The sequence below is a fragment of the Rhodnius prolixus genome, unplaced genomic scaffold (genome assembly GCF_049639745.1).
Source record: "Rhodnius prolixus isolate KJV_2025 unplaced genomic scaffold, Rpr scaffold_10, whole genome shotgun sequence".
Lineage (NCBI taxonomy): Eukaryota > Metazoa > Arthropoda > Insecta > Hemiptera > Reduviidae > Rhodnius > Rhodnius prolixus.
Window position 1 is genome coordinate 28,168,294 of NW_027411615.1, and position 19,866 is coordinate 28,188,159.

The 19,866-nt window shown below is 33.4% G+C and overlaps 1 protein-coding gene across 9 annotated transcripts in view; it reads left to right on the top strand.

Annotated features, from left to right (window-relative positions):
- Positions 1 to 19,866, top strand: part of kek2 (leucine-rich repeat, immunoglobulin-like domain-containing kekkon 2 protein) — a 562,599-nt gene that overhangs the window by 388,032 nt on the left and 154,701 nt on the right. For all 9 annotated transcript variants that reach the window (XR_012460208.1, XM_074133670.1, XM_074133666.1 and 6 more), the window contains one exon: positions 9,065 to 9,130. The gene's annotated coding sequence lies outside the window, so the exon portion shown is untranslated. The remainder of the gene's footprint in view (positions 1 to 9,064; positions 9,131 to 19,866) is intronic.

A 19,866-nucleotide genomic window follows, 5' to 3' on the forward strand; every position in this document is an offset into this window, starting at 1 on the left:
TAACGGCAGTGCGGAGAATTTTCGACTGAAGAGATTGAATTTGTTTAAGATTTGAGCGTTTCATTGAACCCCACAGTTCAATACAGTTCGTCCAAAACAAAAGTATAATAAAATAATTGTATGAAGAAAAAAATCATGATGTTCGTTTTAAGGGAAATATAAAAGAAGTTGTAAACACGTACTTCGAAAACTTAACACGGTCAAGAGACTTCCTTCACTTATAATGCAATACAAATTGTTATGAAAAATAAAAGAATTCAAACAAAAAAATGCAAATCAAGTTCGAAAAAAGGAAGACAAAAACAGAAGCAAATTTATGAATAGAGAGAATTTGTAGAATTGGTTGTAGATGTAACTAGTTGTAGTTGGAGCAGTCATGGCTTTTATCAAGAGAAGTGGTTGCTGGCAGAGGAGATAACTCAGAGCATCCCCTGGGATAAGTCCCTTTGCCTCTTCCAATTTCATATATCAAACACATTTCATCCAACATCGTCCTCACCTTGGCTTCCAGAGATGTCGTCTTGGCGCTACGTGTATCCAGCCACTGTGTAAGCGCATAAATCTCCAACCATTTGGGCAAAACTGATGGCAAAGGAGTTCCTATGTAACACGTACTTGGAATACATAATATTCTTGCATAGTATTCCAACCTAATTTAACGATTGACAGTATTATTTATTTAAATTTTACATTGAATATATTTTTTTACAAAAGGGATCTTTCACGACCTGATAAAGTAAATTAATTCTCTCAATTAAAAATTTAGGAAGACGATTATTCTGATTAGGACAATAGAATGAAAAGTTTTGAAGCCGAAAAGCAAGTCAAGTAATTCCTTTCCCATGAAGATTCCACCATTTTGTAAATTCTTGAAGGTGTACTGTTATGTTAATCATAGCTTAGGAGGAGATTGAATTTAACAGAATATATTAGTTCATTCATTGGCAATGTAATTGAAATTTTAGAAGATAAACTTGTCAGTTCTCCCGTAATTAAATGGAATCTCTCATCTTCTACAACAACAAGAACTAAGAAAGCCTACAATAACCAAAAAGTCTTAACTAAGCATGTAGATTTACCCTACCAGAAGGTTTCGCTAAATAGCTCGTGGCGGGGTCGGCAAACTAACATTAAGCATAGACAAAACGGTGCATTCATTCTATTTCATGTCTTCATCAGTTATTCATTCATTCTATACTAGTCTGTCAACATCACACCAAACTGATGAATGATGATGATCATCTTTGATGATTAATGTTGGGAATTAAAAATAAAAGCTATCGTATTCAGACTGGGACTGTGGCAAACACTGTTTTTTATATTTATTCTAAAATTCTATGCTCCAAATTTTGTTCGCGCTCTGCTTATCTTAAGGTAAATTCTTTTGAGTTATTTCACTCAATTATTTTTTTTGTATCAAATCTCCCAATTTAAATTTTTGTAATATCGTGGAATTAAATTTATTTTATTATCTATTGCAAATAAATAGTAGCCGCAAAATCCAGCTTTCTCGCCATCTGCAATTCTTGAGAGAATTGCATCTGGTTATCTACAATTATCGATAGTTTTTTCAGTTGTTCGAAAAATAATCCGAGAGTTAGACGCTTCAAATTTACTAACAAATTAACTATTTGACTGAGATGTTTTTTCACCTCTGTGAAGTTAAAGCCTCCATAGAATTATGTATATCTCCAGCTACATCGTCCCTCAGAATAGCCCTCACTCACTTCCGGGCCGAGTGCCTATCCTTTTGCCCACCAAGAGACCTTCCACATCTTTCCAAAAAAAAAGGTAGCAAACAGACTAGAAATCTATCTGCTACTTCTTCGTGACGTCTCCGTTTTGTAAGTAAAGACAGAAACTCCAGCTGATTACAGAGAGAGTGGCCACATCCCCCACTTACTATAATGCCTTCTCAATACAGATTAAGCCTAACAAAATTTTATTCACTAATTTCGCATAAGGCACCTGGTTTTCCACTAACGGTAAACCTATTTTAACGGCAAATAATAATTACATAAATTATTTAAATCACTTAGCACTCATGCTGAAATGTTGAATTGACATTGCCGACAAGACTTGTTAATGTTTCAGCTAAATTTCGTTCCAGCATAACCTGTATTTTGTGTACACATGCATTAACGGCTCCCTCCACTGCTAGCAACAATCTACTCTTAAATGAAGTTGACACTTCTAAATTGATGCATGACTGTTAGTAAATGCAGAATGTCACTTTATTGTTAATAAATTATAAATTCAATTGGATTTAGTCAATTATATCCCTCATGTATTATAAATTCCTGTTCGCTTATTGTAATGCACTTTCACTGCTCTTGTGCGTAACATTTTGTACTTGTATTTTTTTTTTTTTTTTCATTTATTAATTTATAAGTGAGAGAGTAGATCGCCTGTAACTAGTAAGTTTTAGAGATCCAGTAATTATGGTGAACTACATTTAAGAGGATTGAATCACTCTGTAGGTTGTAGCGACTTTTCAAATGCAGTTTTTATTAACTCGCCTCTATCGACGAGGAAATCATGTGGCCAATGGATCTTCAGTCTACGAATGGGGTTGTTAAGAAGAAATAATGAAGAGTGGAAAAGAAATACATGATTTGATTTGGAGAGAGAAGAATTTAACTTTTGTACTAAACTGAAATTAGATCTTACCTTTTAGATCGTCATAAATGTTTTTTGGAGACTTGACATGGAGCACTGGTTATCTGGCGAATAATTTTAGTGCAAAGATTCAAGGCACATAATTAAAATGCTTTGCTGATTCTTACAGTTCATGTACGTAAAAAGCAGATCGCTTTCAAGAGTGCGTTGTAAAACAAAAACAAAACTTTTAATTTAAGTTCAGTTTTGATTAACTGTCTAAAAGTGGAGTTGTTAACATCCTTGTCTTTTAAATCTAGTGTGCGGATTCCACCACTGTTATTTGCTAAAATAGAGTTCAAAGTAACGTACAGAACCTGCACAGGGAAGTGTTGTCTCGTAAATTTCATATTTAAAAACGATTAAATTATTTAAATTTATTTCTTACATTTCTTCACTATGTTCAGGCTATGTTTATTACATTTACTAATTCAAAGACCAACTTTTTGAGTTGCAAAAGCAGCAAGTTTTAAGTGATTGATGATTTTATTGTTCCCTTCATAACATTAAATAAAATTCTCAGCTGCCAATAACTCTAATCGCCTTTCCTTTGAAGTAAGCAAAAGCAATCCAACTGCCTGTAGGCCAATTCGTTCACACCCGTTCAATACCATAGGAAAGCCTAAATAAGGTTGTCACATCACTACGGCTAGCAGTACTTTCACTCCATCTCTTACAGCATCTGAAATAAAAGAATCTTGAAATAGTTCCTCGAGGAATGGCCGGCGTTTTTTCCCCTCCCTTGTCTTACCTTCTAGAACTCCAATTTCAACTCCTGCCTTCCAGTATACACCAGCTTAACCTTGGAATCTTTCGTTTCCCATTTTTTTTTAACCTTAAAATCCGGCTCGAGCTTCGTAATACAGCGAACGCTAAATTCTTCTTCTATTCTTCAATTAGTACGTTTATGACATTTTATTTTATTTTTTTAGTAATACATATGTATTAGCATTTATTAATCCTTAGATAAACAAATATATAATATAATCAATATAAATACAATGTTGATGGCATTCAATATCCTCGGTTTACACCAATTAAATAAATAAAAATAAAACGACCGATGAACATTTGTACATATAAAAACACATTACCAATTTTTGTCTTTTTGAAAACAGAAATTTGTCTCCAATGGTGATATTGATAAACTGTATGCTCAGTGCATATCCGAAATTTGGTCTTACATGCACAACATCGACAGCCATTATTAGATTGGATGATAATCCCATGTTGTTGTCGATTTGTACATTCATTGCAAAATCTATTCAGCAATCGTATTCATGGTTTAAAGACAAAAGAAAAGTGGGCTAAGTAAAAGGATAATTACTTTCCATATGAGATAGATGGCATAAATTTATCAGAAGTTTATTGTTCAAATTTAAGGGTTAGCAAACCGCTAATAAGTAGATAAATCGTGTTAAAGAGTTAACTTTGATTTTAGCTTAGCTGGCAAAAAATAAATAAAATAGGGAGAATGAAGTTAAGTTTTAGATGTTATTACCTAGATTAAGTTAGAATGGGTTTTAGGAGTAGGAGTTTATAGGATGGTGTCTGGCTCAAATTGTTTCCTATCCAGTGTGAGGTTCTGAACTGAAGACCGCAACAGTAATAGCCATTAGGTGGTGGTTTGGTGCAAGAATGTAATGATGGCCACCCAATATCACATTGTAACCTTCTAACTTCATGTAAAGGACAGGTTACATTATAATGTCTGGCGTTTCTGCAGCAATGAGGTTGCTAGCGCCCAAATTGGACAACTAGAATTTGCACCATAATTTAATTTAAATAACTTTTTGTGACATTTTGAAACATTTTAGCTGTCACTATGTAACAAGTAATTTTCTCTACCTTAATTGTACATTTCAATAGAAAACTGGGATCCCTGAATATTTTATTTCGCTTTAATATTTTTAGCGTTAAATAACCATTTCCATAATTTTACTTGTTATTCTGGAAACCACTAACATCTATGACAATTTCGTTCCCTCCATTAATTGACGTCCTGTCATTGCAATTCTGCACTCTGAGCTGAATGCCATTTTTTGGAGCGGATGGATCATATTATCCGTAGAAGCGTGAAAGCCATGGGTACCGCACTGGTAAAAGAGGCCTAGGGCTTGCTAAATTGCTTATGGAAAGCAGCACTTTTGCTAAATTGGTCCATCAGCCATAAATGATGCACCGTTCCAAAGAGTATTTGATTATTAATCAGAAGTCAACGGTAAATGACTAAATGCAAACCATGAATATACTGAAGGAAAATACGCCTTTAACCAGTTAAGCGTGCAATTTAGTTTTAAAAAAAACCTCACAGTGTGCGGAATTAAAATCAGACAACGCAGGGCAAAACAACCAAAAGTTTACAACGTCGTAATAGTCACTGCAAGTGTCACTGCAATAGTTTTTTGCAATTTCTGGGGCTTGAGATTACAGAGCATTCTGTGCATTTCAAAATCATGCACCGCTTCACGTATGCATTGCCTAGTTAACTAGAGACGCAAGAGCTTTTACAAGGAAGAAAAGAGCTTTGAATTCTGTGCAAAATGAAATCATGCTCGTACTGTGAGGTCTGAATCTCTATCTAAGGTAAAAACGGCTTGCACAAGGGTTGAGAGCTTTTATTTGTGTTCTCCCGAATCTCTAATGCGGAGACCAAACATGGTCACCAACCACTTATCATTTGGCTGACTCCCACCATCCCCCTCCGTACAAAATACTTGACAGTTCTATTGGTAAGATAAAGGAAACATCCCAGCAAATAATATTCTTATTAAAATTTCGAGTTTTTATAGTTAATGGCAATTTTATATTTTTCACAACGAGTATACACGTCGAACGCACCGTAATGGAGATTTGGTTTGACGTGTATACACGTTAAACACGCTTAACTGGTTAATGAAAACGGATAGGTTACTTTGAGAAAGGTTTTGATGAGGTGTATGAGGCTAGAGAGATCTTGGAGATGCGCAGAGATTATTTTCTTTAAGATCGGCGTCTAGAAGGCATAGTTCTTGATTTGACAGTACGTTAAGAAAGTAATGATACAGAGTAACCAATGAATGTCCGTCCGGCTAGATAAATGTATAACAAGTTATACCCTTTTACAAGGAGAAGCTTAGGGGAGTACTTTGGAGTGAAAAAGTGTAGCAAAGCTTGTGATTCAGTTCGAAAAGAATCATACTCCACCTAACGTGAGACTCCCTTAAACGATTAGGGATCTATTTAGCCGATATAACACTTCTATCGGAGCCAATTAAAGATTTGCTAGGAATAAATTAATCGCCCAACATAATGGACAGTGATGAACCCTAATTTATCTGTCACCTGTGTTTATAACCTGTACACTTACTTTTAGACTAACACACATGTAGACTGATAGTCTTTGACGCTAGCAACTAAACCATAGTTAAGCAATCAGGCTAAAGAATCCAAAGTTTAAATGCTGATCAGAAGTAAAAACGTTTCAAATTTTTCTAAATTTAAAGAATAATTATATTATTAGTCAGCACCTTAAGACTTTATGTATATATGTATATATTCTGAGACCCAATCACCACGGTAGACGAGAGAAGTTATAAGCTAATATGTATTCTTGGTTAATGGGTTCGATTCTCGGTCCAGGCCTTATATTTTATTTAATGTTTAATAAGAGAACCTTACATTAAAGTATATGGTTAGTCACCTCCGTCCGCGATATCTAATTTGATATTGGACGTAAAACCAGCCTGAAAAATTAGGCGTTACTTACTTAATACATTATCTATTCTGAGAACCTTTAAAACATTTGTGGTTATCTGAATGCGTTATATGAATATTCAGATGTTATCTATATGGGGATTTCTGGAACTATAGGGTAATAATTTATTTTTGTAAATAAAAGAAAATTACTCATGAATTAAGAATGAGAACATACTAATTGATTACCATAAATATTGCCGCATCGATCAATAGTTTAAAATTGCAGTGATCGATAAAAATGGAGCAAGAATTCGATGGTAATGCAATTTTGTTATTTAATATTGATTGTATTTCTAAATTAAGAAAAACAGCTATTTCAGTTTCATTGAATGCAATCTAAATTAATTCCAGAGATTCATTTAAGTAAAGTAAAGCTCTGAGATAGTGCAGACAACACAATCAATCACCTGGTGGTCGGTAGGGGTACTACTCTACATAATTTACTACTAATCTTAATTAAAGAAGAGTAATTCCAATTCCAAGAACGCTTATCCTGCTGTAGCTGTCAGCAACTCCTTATACAACGCTGTAGCTCAATCTAGATCCTTAATGGCAAATAAAGTTGTAAAAAAGAAAAAGATTAATTAGATTATGTTCTAATATGAAATGACTGCTCAATTTTGTTTCTTGTAAAATGTTAATCATTTCCGCTGTTAAAAAAAAAAGTCATAATTTTATAACAAAAACATTTGGATTTTTCTAACTTTACGCAAGGAAGTTCCAAGATTTGGAAAAAATACTTTGGTAAAACTGGGAGTGAAGTTGATCGCCTGCTCGCGGTGCCTCCTGCCAACAGAGAGCACCAACCTGAATAGGTCAGGATATCAGACGACCGTCTCAGGTAGTAGGAGTTCAACCGCGTACAAATCTCTGAAGGTGCTCCAGGGCAAATGAAGTGGCCCAAAAAAAGGGAGGGCAAATCTCCGAAATCAAACAGATTAGGAGAAACAGGAAAAAAAAAAAACCTGACTCTCTTTTATGGCAGCGACTTGGTGAGGAAATGGAACGGTAAAATGCGAAACTTGGAAGGTTAGAGGTATAGCGGGGAAGGAATTGAAACATCTACACCGCAAGGTAGATAAGTTGGGGGATTAAGTAAGTAAATACTTGAACTTGAGCCATACGGTGATACTGATCAAAACCTAGTTGAATGAAGTACCAAAATGTTTGGTGCTTATTATAGTAAGGAAAATGGAATGCGCCTGCAAAGTGTCGATTATTTTTACAATATATTCGAGTGTAACTTCTGAATATTGTCCCAATCCATAAAAAAATCTATAGCCTTATCATAATCTTCTTCCCGTTTAGTCCTAGAAAAACAGAAAATTAAAATTGACTCTGAAGAGTTGTAAAACCACATAACAGTAGTGACATATGTCCTCCATTATTTCGAAACATGAAATCCCATTCTTTTTCGTTGATTGTCATATTTATAGCATTTAATTTGATAGAATTATAAATTCTTTATCCTTATATTGGCTGACTTTCAAGTCATAGTGCTGCTGAAATTGTGTTTAAAGAAAAAATTCTTTGACTTAAAGTTTCTCTTTGCTGAATAGATCGTTCACTTTCTCAAAAAAAAAAAAAAAAAATGGCGCCTAGGCTATAATCTGTCAACTTCAACAATTTCAACTTTTTCTTTTATTAATTTTCTAGAAAAATCGAAAAACAAAGTGTACTGTGTTGGCAAGAATTAAATGTGACTTAAATGTTCAAAGTTTGGAAAAGAAATTTGTGATTTAGCACCTGAAGAATTAAAGGAAAATCTTGTGGGTGTTCTAACCAGATCTTTTTTTAATCAAAATTTTGATGAACTGATACAAAGTGATAAATAGATATAAAACTTATGTAATCTCTCTTTATCACAGCCTCTCTTTCTCTCCATCTTCATCTTCTATTTATCTAGCTAGCTAATTCTGTTCAACTATCCCCAAGCCCAATGTCTACACAGACATTCACTTAAAAGAAGTATTCGTTGCCAAAATTCTAGCTCTTTACATTTAGCTCTTTGCCAAATCTTATTGTTCCTCATGTTAGTCCTTTTTCCGGTCTCCTTACAACTTCAGCAGAATTACTGGTTTTTCCTCACTGAGAGGCCCCCCCGTTACAACAATGGCCTAAACCATAAATGTTGAATGGGCATTTATTTACTAGGATGGTGATGGTGGTTTCAATTGCCAGAACTTGGTGGACGTTCCTTTTTTTAAAGAATTAAGTACGCAGTTTTGTAGTTGCCTCTATTTTTACTAAATTACTTGAATCATTCATTTACGGGATCAAGTCAAAATATATATTTTTTTTTTTCTAGAAAGAGAAATCCAGAACATATAAGCCTTGGAACATTGGTAAAATTACAGGCAATTATAAGAGAGAATTATAACATCTTAGATACATTATGAAGAGTAATAATTTTGAAGTATGAAGAAGGAATAATGACAATTTCAGTAATGATATTTATTTGCTGTGCGGAGCTTTCGACCTAGGGTCTAGGTCATCTTCAGGACTTACTCGTATTATTGCCTATATGATATTTTTAAATTATTATAAAATTGCTGTATCTTTTATTCTGTATGTTTATGAACTCATTATAATTTTGAAGTTTTCCATTTTACACAACTTTTTATTAATTATTTTTGCAATAAACTTTAATTAATCTTTCTCTTTGCAGATTTAACTGATGGCCAAAATTCAGCAAAATAGCAGTGATCTTAAATTGAAGACTGATTTAAATAAGGTAATTATAATCATAATAATTGCTTTAAATTATTTTGCAAATGAAATGGACCTGACTTTAATTACCATTAATGTGATACAAGAAAAATGCACTAGTCAAATTAGGAGTTCTTAATGCTTTTTGTTGGTGGAATTGGTAAGATTCTTTGACTATTTCAATAATCACAGGATTCGTATTATAATTAACGTGAATAAAACCGAAATGAGTGATCTTGCATTGAAGGAAATTCTTAAGTTAGAATCTAAAACTTATTGAGGAGAAAAACAAATTTCCAAATTTGCAGGAGCAACCAAGTAAGGAGTGTTTACCAGCAAGAATGGGAATTCGTTGATCAGGTTTTAAATTACAGGAATGTGTAGAAGTTTCAGATTTGTGCGCTAATTAAATTTAAATTTGTTGATAGGTTTTCAAAAGAATGTGTGCATGCCTTCATGAGTGCAATTTTAGATTTTGTAACACCAAATAAAATTTAACTCCTATGATTTATGGACGCATTCATCTGTTTTATGCTACAACAGTTTTTCTTCTAGATTGGTGATAGTTTTCCTAAATTAATTTTTTTTAACAAAGATAGTAAAATTACTGAAGACTTCCCCCTATCATTGCGGATGTTATAGGAACATTTGTAATTGTCAGCCAATGTTGTCATATAAAATTAAATACTATTTTAAGTAATAATAATATGGGTTCTGTGTGAAGTTGTTACCAAGTTGTTTGCATTATTTAGGAACTTCTGACGTGAATTAGGCATAGGCATTAACGAAAATAGCTTACAATAGGATTGAAAAAATAACTGCCATTTCAGTCTAGAAAAATTTATTCTGCCGAGCTTTCGAGCTAGGGACTAGGTCATCTTCAGGGCTGTGGAACATACAGTAAAAGCTCTTTATTCGCGGGGTATATGTTCCATAAATATGCCGCGAATACAGAAACCGTGAATACGGAATGGTAATTTATATGGGATTATAGGGGATACGTTCCTAGGTGACAAAATAAAATAACATTTATATAAAAAAATCAATTTAATTGAAGTTTTTGAACATTTTGATTAATTATCTTAAGGCTTAGGCAATGGTTTGAAGAATTTTGTAATTTTCTCTTGCTTGGCAGTTTTTAAAAGCTTTTGTTTGCAGTCAAAGTTTGAACTTGCCACTACAACTACCATCAGGTTCTTTAAAATGAGCGTAAAGATACTTTGCCTTCACCCGGACCATTGGACCACTCAGGGGCACCCTTTTTTTGGATGCGGTCTTCGATCCATAATGGCAACGCCACTTCCATTTTTTCTATTGCTGAACAATTGCTTTCATTCTGTGCGTTTACATTCTCAAAAACACCGATCGCGGCGAAGGCGGCTTATGTCAAATTCCTCGGCGATATCATTTAACAACATACTTTAGGCAAAGTTGTAATACTAAGATCTATTTTACTTTTTTTATTAGTCCATTTGACGCCATTTACAAAGGATATTGGGTTGGATACCTATTGGAATCCTTTTATTATCATAGTGTACTTCCGCGAATATAGGAATTGGGTCGCATTTTTTTAATCCGCGAATAGTGAAAACGCGAATGAAGGAAGCGCGAATAAGGAGCTTTTACTGTATTTACAGTTTGTTAACAATGATTCTATTGAAATGAATATGTATAATAAAAACGAAATTGACCAAAAATTATTTACCTAGTTTACAAAGTAATATTTTCCCTTTCAGGGTTGGTGTGTCTTCTGTCTTGTCTGTTCATGGACTGAGTGTGATCGGTCTATGTGTAATATGTGTTAGGGTGTGTGGAAGTCAGTGTTGCCAATTGTCAAGTATTTTGTAGTAAGTTTGCGTATATGTTGTTTAAATTGTTCGTGTCTGTTTTGAAATTTAAACTGTTTTTTGTCTTAGATATGAATATCATTTCTAGCACTTTCCTTTTTTGTGTGTTGGTTTCTGATTTAAGTATCTTTGTGTTTGAAAAACCGAAAGTGTGATGATTTTCTGTGCTGTGTAAGGAAAGTGCTTACACAGCACCAAAAAGAATGAACAACGAAAATAGCTTTTTTTTTTTTTCGTAAATTATTAACCTGTTTATGAATAATTCAAAATGCTAACTTTAAAGGTTTCAAAAATAATAACCTGTAAAATTTAACAATCTTAAAGGTGAATTCGAGATAAGTTAAAATCAATTTATTTAAATGCCAAAGTTTACTGAGATTAGGAAAAAATTAATTTCAAGAATCAAATCGATCTCTTTGTTTATTGAAATTCTACAATAAATTAATAAATTAATTGCCTGCCACTAGTTACGTTAAATATGTGGGTTTGATTAAATAATAAAACTCGCTAAATTTGTAAGTAATAACCTGATTTATTAACACATTACCTTTACTCACATTAACATTTACTAGCAACTAACGCTATTCATTACAGTCACCATTTACAACAGTCACAACAGTTTACTGTTACTTACTCACTACGTAACGCCACAAAACTGTTCCCCGACTGACCACTGGTCCGCACTGCACCGAATTGCACTAGTCTCTGCTACGCAAACAAAGCTCTACTCACTAACTGACTAACCGCCTGACTAGCTAACTTTGAAGCACTCCGCAACACTGACTCTCTCAAAACTAACTCATAAACTTGACTGATAACTCTAAACTCTAATAACTCTTTAAAACTGATTAACAACTCATTAAGAATTCCTTAAAACTCTAAAAACTCCTAAAAACTGACTTCTCCAGCTGTGTCTGCCTCCTTTTAACTGCGTGCCTCCCTCCAACTGGGACTGCCCTCCTCCAACTCTCTGAGCATAAGTTTCCACGCCCTCCTGACGTTCATTGGCTGGAGAAAACAAACTGCCACCACCTCAGCTGGGACCGCCCTCCTCCTACTCTCTGTCTCGTTCCTACCTGTCAATCACTGACTGGGAAAACACATATGCCACCACCCCAACTGATGCCTTTCTCTTAGCTGGCTTTTACACAGGTCACTAATTCCTTGAACAATCTAGCCCTTTCCTTTCTAGTTCAGGTTGAGACCGGCCCTTTTGTCTACACAGTGGTGGCCTGATACCGTCTTTGGTCGCTTAACCCCTAGAACAATCTAGGCCTTTCTTCTCTGCCACAGGTAGATACCGCCCTTTTGTTTATGCAGTGGCGGCCTGTGACTGACTTTGATCGCTCAACCCCTAGAACAATCTAGGCCTTTCTTCTATGCCCAGGTCAACTTCGTTACAATATAGTATTGTAAGATAACATTATTGAGTGAAAAGGGTGAAGTCATACCTTCGCTAAAATCAGAACTCCACTAAAATCAATACGTTTTGAAAAACAAACTTTCGAAATAAAGTAATAGGCCTTACTGAAAATGAAATGTTTTTTGGCGATTGTCTAGATTTCAGATGCTTATTAAAAAAGTCTAGACAGCCGTTTTATATGTTGCAATTCTGAATAAATAATTTCCTCAAAACTGATTCAAACTCAGCATTTTCGACAAGAGAATTTTGACACGCCATCAATTTTATACCGATGTAATAAATTTGAGAATACTTTGACGTGTTCTTTGAAGTTGCAAAATTAACCAATTATAGCAAAAATTGCAGATCCTTTTTCATTTGATGGAGTCTCTTAGAAAGAGCTAAAATTGATTTTGAGTTAGTGGTTTGGAGATTATAGAGCCAAAAAAAGTTTTAACGTTTTATAAAAATTAAAACAAAAAGTTTTAGTACATCAATTGAAACAGTAGCCAGCAATTCGTGTGGCAGTAAATATCTCAGTGAAAATATCGTATCAAACAGGTCAAATACGCTAACTCATTGACCCACTTTACTCAATATAAACACGCAGACTGATGCTGCAAAGGAAGGGATTTACTGGGCTACAAGGCTGCCACAATCTGGAGGGTTAGAAGGGTTATTGTAAGGGTGAGAAGTACGTGATCACGTGCTGGCCATATTTGTAATTCGATGAATGTTTTTGGGATAAAAAGTATCCAGGATTGCTTTTTTTTTATATTCAAGAAATAAAATGTAAATATTTATACGAATATTTACATCCTCCTCTACAGGGAAACTCGCAGGATGTTTTTCTTTCTAGCCTTTTTTGCTGCGAGGAAAACAGAATTTCAAGAAAAAAAAGTACAAAATAAATCAATAGAACTTACTTTAATGGGTACAAAATACAAAATAACCTCTACCTAAACGTTTGAGATCGATCAGATTTCACAATGAATCTTTAAGTATCTTCTTTGTTCATTTCTTAAAGATAGACTTGCCTCAAAAAATGCCATTTCATTGTAATGTACGGTTTGACAAACTATCTAATGTTGGTAAGAATTAATTAATGACCCAAATGTTTTGGATTTAGCGGACAAGTTTTGAGCCTATTGCCTGAAAGTCGTTTGAGTTATTATATGTATTGATCGGATCTGCTGACAGAAATGAAGACTATCAATATACCATCTCAATGGCAGAATTTGAAAGAAAAATGACAAGCTAATATATAAGGGGTGCAACATCGTAAAGAATCTAAGGGATGATAAGAATGCAATTTAATCAAAATACATTTGAAAAAATTATGAAGCTGGTTCAATGGCATGTGAAAGAGATAATAATTGTTCAGAGGAAGAATGTTTTATAGCCATTGCACAATTTATTGATGATCTTGGGGGGAACCTAATCTAAGATTGCTGTAATTCCTCAAATTGGTAGAAAGATATTTCACTATTTCATGAACTTGGTATACGTGGTTCTCTAGAAAACAGCGTCATTGCAACATGTTATAGTCCATGAATGGAAGTTCAGAGTTATGTTACCCTACGACAGGGATGGGATGGCCAAACTATTAGACGTTGGAAGCATTTTCTTGTGGAGGAGTTGAAAGTTCCCTGAAGGAATTTGTAGGTTCCCAAAAATTGTAGTAAGGGTTTTAGATGACCCTAGTACGAACTAATGGCATTTTTAAAAATTTGTACTGCCTTAATAATGCCTAGAAGCTTTCATTTCTTTAAATTATTATTTTAAATACAATTCAGTTCGGAATTTATCTATATAATTTGCCAGTTTCCTCGTCAGACTTGCGGTCAAAGTTCTTGCGGTCAACCAAGGCCAACATTTTAGCCATTCCATCTTTGCAGTCTACTAAAGTTTTGATTTACTGAAAGAAAATGGTAAGATAATTCTCTCAGAGATCTGGCTGAAACTCAATTTTAATAACTTCACTGATACAATAAATTATTAAGTTATTACTCCTAGAATTCTAAAACTGTTATAGTACTTGCATAGAAAACCTACAAAGTTCTTGATCCAATTGATATAAAATTTTTGTTAGTAATCGTGAAGTAATTGCCTTGTAACATCACTGGCCTTTCTGCACTGGTTATCAAGTATTTCATTACTCAATTGATTGTCTCACAGCAATCACTTCAAAATCAAAAGAACAATCTAACTGAGTGGTCCGAACTCCGAAGTGGTGAGAGATAATCAAGTTTTGATTTAATTACATCAAGTTTTTGCGAAACAGCTAACCTAAATTGAAAAAATTATAACATCTTGGTTTGTTAAAAATAAACTAACGTACAAAACCTTTCCATTTTTCGTGGTCTTCTTCTACGCAATATTCAATCTTAGTTGCCTTTCCCTATTGCTCGATTCGCCATCACTTCTTGGATACCTTCCAACACATTATTCGTTGGCTTCTTCCTTCTTAAAGCGATAAAAGGTTATAAACACACGTTCTTTGTACTGAGCTAGAACAGATCTCCTTAATCAATTCCAGCCTGTTTTCTGTTTCTATCTGCTTTCAATCTTCTCTTTACCCAATATTTTCTTCGAGTTTTCGTGTTGTGAGTCATTCTGTTTTCTTCTACTTAGATTTATAAACAGTGTTAATTTAATCTAACTTTACATCAATTTACCGATGTATAATATGTATTTTATGAAAAGTTACCATCCAATTTTGGCAATAGTAGTACCAACGTCAAAGAAAGATAGGAAAAAAGTTGTCATATTGTGCAATTTTGCCCCCGGGTATAACTGTCAAGATAAATGAAGAGCCCCTGGTGAAAGAAAATGGTGAAATGCCGCTGGAAAAACATTCTGTCTGAAAGATAAAGGAAATATAAGAAAGAGGAAAGTTAAAAAGAAATTGATAAATGATGTGAAATGTGGTTTAGAAGAACGTTGGGGTTCAGCAAGAAAAATGAATTCTCTTTGCCACAGTACAATAATTGAAACATAAATAGGAACTGGCTAGATCTATCACTAGTGTTATTGCTAGGTTTGTTTACACTTAAAAAACTTTGTATTATTCTATTATCATTGTGAAATATTAATTTATACAAACGTTATTTACAATTATTTCTATTACTTAATTTTTCACCACAAGAAGTTGTCAAAAGTGACAACTCTTTCCTATCTTTCTTTGACGTTGGTACTACTATTTCCAAAATTGGATGGTAACATTTCATAAAATACTTATTATACTTCGGTAAATTGACGTAAAGTTGGATTAAATCAACAATGTTTGTAAATCTAAGTAGAAGGAAACAGAATGACTCACAACACGAAAACTCGAAGAAAATTTTGGGCAAAGAGAAGACTGACTGAAAGCAGATACAAACAGAAAACAAGCTGGAATTGTTTAAGGAGATCTGATTAATGTTGTAGTTCAAATATTGTTTTTAAATCATTTTAAGTGTAGAAAATGTTATTAGGTATTCAGTGATTGACAATATCGATGATTTTTATTCGATTCATCTATTCCTGACTGGTTTCATATTTCTATTCCGCTATCTTAGGGCATAGAAAAATGTCTCACTTGGAATGCACAAGCACAAGACCCAAAATACAAGGGAAGATTTACAGTCTATTACAGACTACTTTGATGAAGCCCAAAATTGTCCTTAGAACACAATCGATTAATTTATTTTTACTACCCTTTAAATTTATGTGGACTCACAGGATCAGAGCTGTTGGGTTCAGTCAAACTTCCAAATATTCACAATGTACTGGACTAAGTTAGGCCGACAGATAGTTGATCCTCCTTCCAATAAAATCAAAAAACCAATCTTCTTTTCGTACAAACTAGCCGCGACAAAATATGTCAGAATTAATAGCGATCATCTTTTCTTGCTCTAATTCTTTCGTACTGTCTCCTGCAACTCAAATCAATTCCTGACACTCTACCAATCCGAATAAATCCGCCTATTGCTTGAACATTGTTGGAGATAGAAAATCAACACAGATATTCTGTAACTAGAGATATCTTTGTGTAGTTTTCGCCTTCACCATTTACATCTTCACTCATATTCACTTATTATACTATTATAATTACACTACTTATACTGATCAATCAAATCAAGTCTGTTTTGTACTTTATGATCTATGACTTTTGAAAACTTATTTAAAAAAAAACAAATCATTGATGTACAATTAAGTAGACTGGTATTAGAAAACCACTATTTCAATAGGACTTTTAGCAATACGAGGCAAGTTGCTGGGACTCCAGTATTGAATGTAATATAATATTCTTAAAAAAAAATTATTATCTCGTATCAACTATTCACTCTTGGAAATTAATACTTCTCTAACATGTAGCTAAACGCGGTCTTTAATAGTGGAATATTTCCTAAGGGTTTTAGAATAACTGATGTTATTACAAATAACATTTTAATATAAATAGATCACTTAGATCATCGTTACTAATCTGTGTCAAATCTAAGTGGAGAAAAATGATTAGCAGGCTCAAGTAAGATGTCAACAGAAATCGTAGCCGCAGAATTGTAGAATAAAAAGCTATTTAAAGAAGGTGATGATAATAATAAATAAATAAATAAATAATAGAAAGAAGCAGAAATTTCGCTACTTCTGTTTTCATTGCAATTTATTACTTTAATGAGAAAAAGATAACAATTAACAACTTAAAACCTTTATTAAAATGTCAGGTTATGGTGCAGAACTAAACTAATTGAAACCAATTAACTTTAACAGTTAGTTATGTTTGGTTTATACCAAAGTTGCTGGTAGTACTTAAACGACCAACTGAAGTTAAACAAATATTAGTTTACTTCCTTGCTTAATGTATTAGATCATAAATATTTTACACTAAATAGAGTTTAGCATTGCAACTGAAACTACCCACTAATGGAACTGCAAATATAAGAGATATTTATTGTATTTGTATTTGCTAAACATTAAAATGCATATTTAATTTATTTTTATTTTTTATTTACTTCATTATCCTCCATATTTTAATTAATGTGAGAAAATAATTTTTGTATTAATTTTAGAGGAACCGCATATTTGTTAGTAAGGCTAGGCAACCAAGTTTTTGACATTCTGCAATAAGTGATGGTCTAATTATTCTTGCAAAAAAGGCAGTCTCCAAACTAAAAGAAGCTAAAGAATGGTCTGCCTTGTCCTTAAATTGGCGAAGATTTATTCATCCAAAGAATTCTTCTCACTGTGCGAGGTCTAACATTACACTTTTGCTTAGTGAGAATATGCCCTTCTGCTAGAGCAATTACTCTGAGCAGATTATCATATGTATAAACTAAAATTTAGATCCGATTTCTTTCATCTAGTTCTGTCTTTCTCAAAGTGGGCGATAATGCCCCTTGGGGACGCTGGGGGGCCCTCAGGAGGGGGTAAAGGACCCAGAGAAAATTGGAAGGCGATGGCTGATTTGTGTTTTTCTAATATTTTAAACTAAAACCATAAACCTGCCAACTACACTAAAACGTTTATTTCGTTATTTTTTATTCCGTTTTTTGGTTAATTTTGGGCTACAAAAGCCAAACCCGCCATTGTACCCTAGATTGTGGTCGACCGTTCAACGAGTTTTTGGTAGCATTCCCATCGTTGTGTTTGCGTGAACGCAGATTTAGTGCTGTGGCAAACACGCTGCTATCTAGAAAGGGAAATCGCTTGCATGTTACCGAACGCGGGTGACTTACAGCTGTTTTTGAGTAAATTCGAGCCTGATATTTGACAAACCTGTTAAAAATTCATTTTTAGTTTTTAAATTTAAATTGAAAAGTTTGTTTTAATTTGAATAAAAGTTTTTCAAAATATTATTTATAAAGTTGCCGTTTTATTGCTCTCATTAGAACAGTCTCATTTAAAAAGTAAGTTTGAACTCAGGAACAGGATAAGACTCATATGGCACGCTATAATTAAAATTAAAGTAATGATTGCGATTGTGATTTTTTAAGATGTGGTACAGTTACAAATTTTAGGGGGCGCTAGAAAATAATTGATTCCCAAAATGGGGCAGTAGACGAAATAAGTTTGAGAACCTCCGATCTAGTTCTACAGTGGATCCCCCTCCACAGATTGCTCTGGATACTCACAAACTCTGAAAATAGAAGTAAACAAATTGAAACCTCCGCAATAAATCCACATTTAATAAAAGTAAGCAAAAAGTTTTACACGAACTAAATTTTAATCGCATAAACAGTATGATAAATGGTTCAGTATGGAATTTTGAGAAAATAATCTTGATCAGTGAGAAAGAGAAAAGTAATCTCCAGATATTAGAAAGTTTTTATGTTAAAATAAAAAAAAAGTTCTCAGAGAAGAAAGATGGGCGTTAGAGATCAGAAGCGCAGAGGACCTCCAAAGAAAAATAAAAACGATTGTGGCCAAAGGCGGAGAAAAAAAGATTCCACTTTAAGATGTTCTCGCTTGGTCTTTCTCTTTTTAGCTGTTGAAATGTAACTACTGTAGTACACAACGTCCTACAGCTTTGTGTTTGGCTGTACTTAAAGCTCCTAGCATTGTACAAGTAAAGTCATTCGTAATGTCTCGCAACTTTAAATCGTGTCCGCGTCATTATCGTTATTCCCGTTTTCTTTCTTCATCCTTTACTTCTCCACTTTCACAAGAGCTTGTTTTATTTTACGCCATCCTGGATACAAAATGTTCGAACGGAGAATGTTTTTTTCTGTACATCTAAAGTTAAAAAAAAATATACCGATATTACGCTAGAAAGGGAATTCTATCTATTGACAGCTCTAGTTATTATATTGTTAGTAACTCTAGTAAAAATAATTTATTTCAAAATATCTGAGAGATGAGCTAGTTATTCATAACCTCTACATTAAAAATCGTTCAACAAGGAATATTGGGTAAAAAAAATGATAAAACTGTAATTCACATAAAACCATCCCCTTCAATGTCTATTTATAGAAAAATAGTTGCCTAATCCTCCTGAATTCCAAATAAAATAAATTACAAATACAATTAAAGCGAAGCACAAATTCTCCCACGAAAACCCTGATATCCTGATCTTTTCAAAATTCACCTAACATTTGTTTATTATTATAACTCAAGAATATTATAACTTCCTTTTCCTTTAATTATATAACTTAATATTATTTGGTAAAGTCAATGATACATAATTAAAGGATGCTGGATGGGTCCCAAAGTAATTTCTGTTCTTGACACACATCAAAAGCAGAGTATAGGTATGTAAAGAGCTCTTTAATTAATTTCGCTATCACATAGTGTCATTTACTAATGTGAATGAAGTAATTGATCTTTTTAATTTTCTTTTTGAATTAGTTTTATTTAATTTTATAATATTTTACTAATTAATTTAAAAGATTAAAACAAAATAATCATTCGTAATAATTCCAATTAATTTTAATGAATGAATAAATATTTATTTCAATAAATATACACATAAAATAAATAATGAAGTATAATGTGCATATATTTTAACCTCCTTCATAACAAGTGAGGTACGAG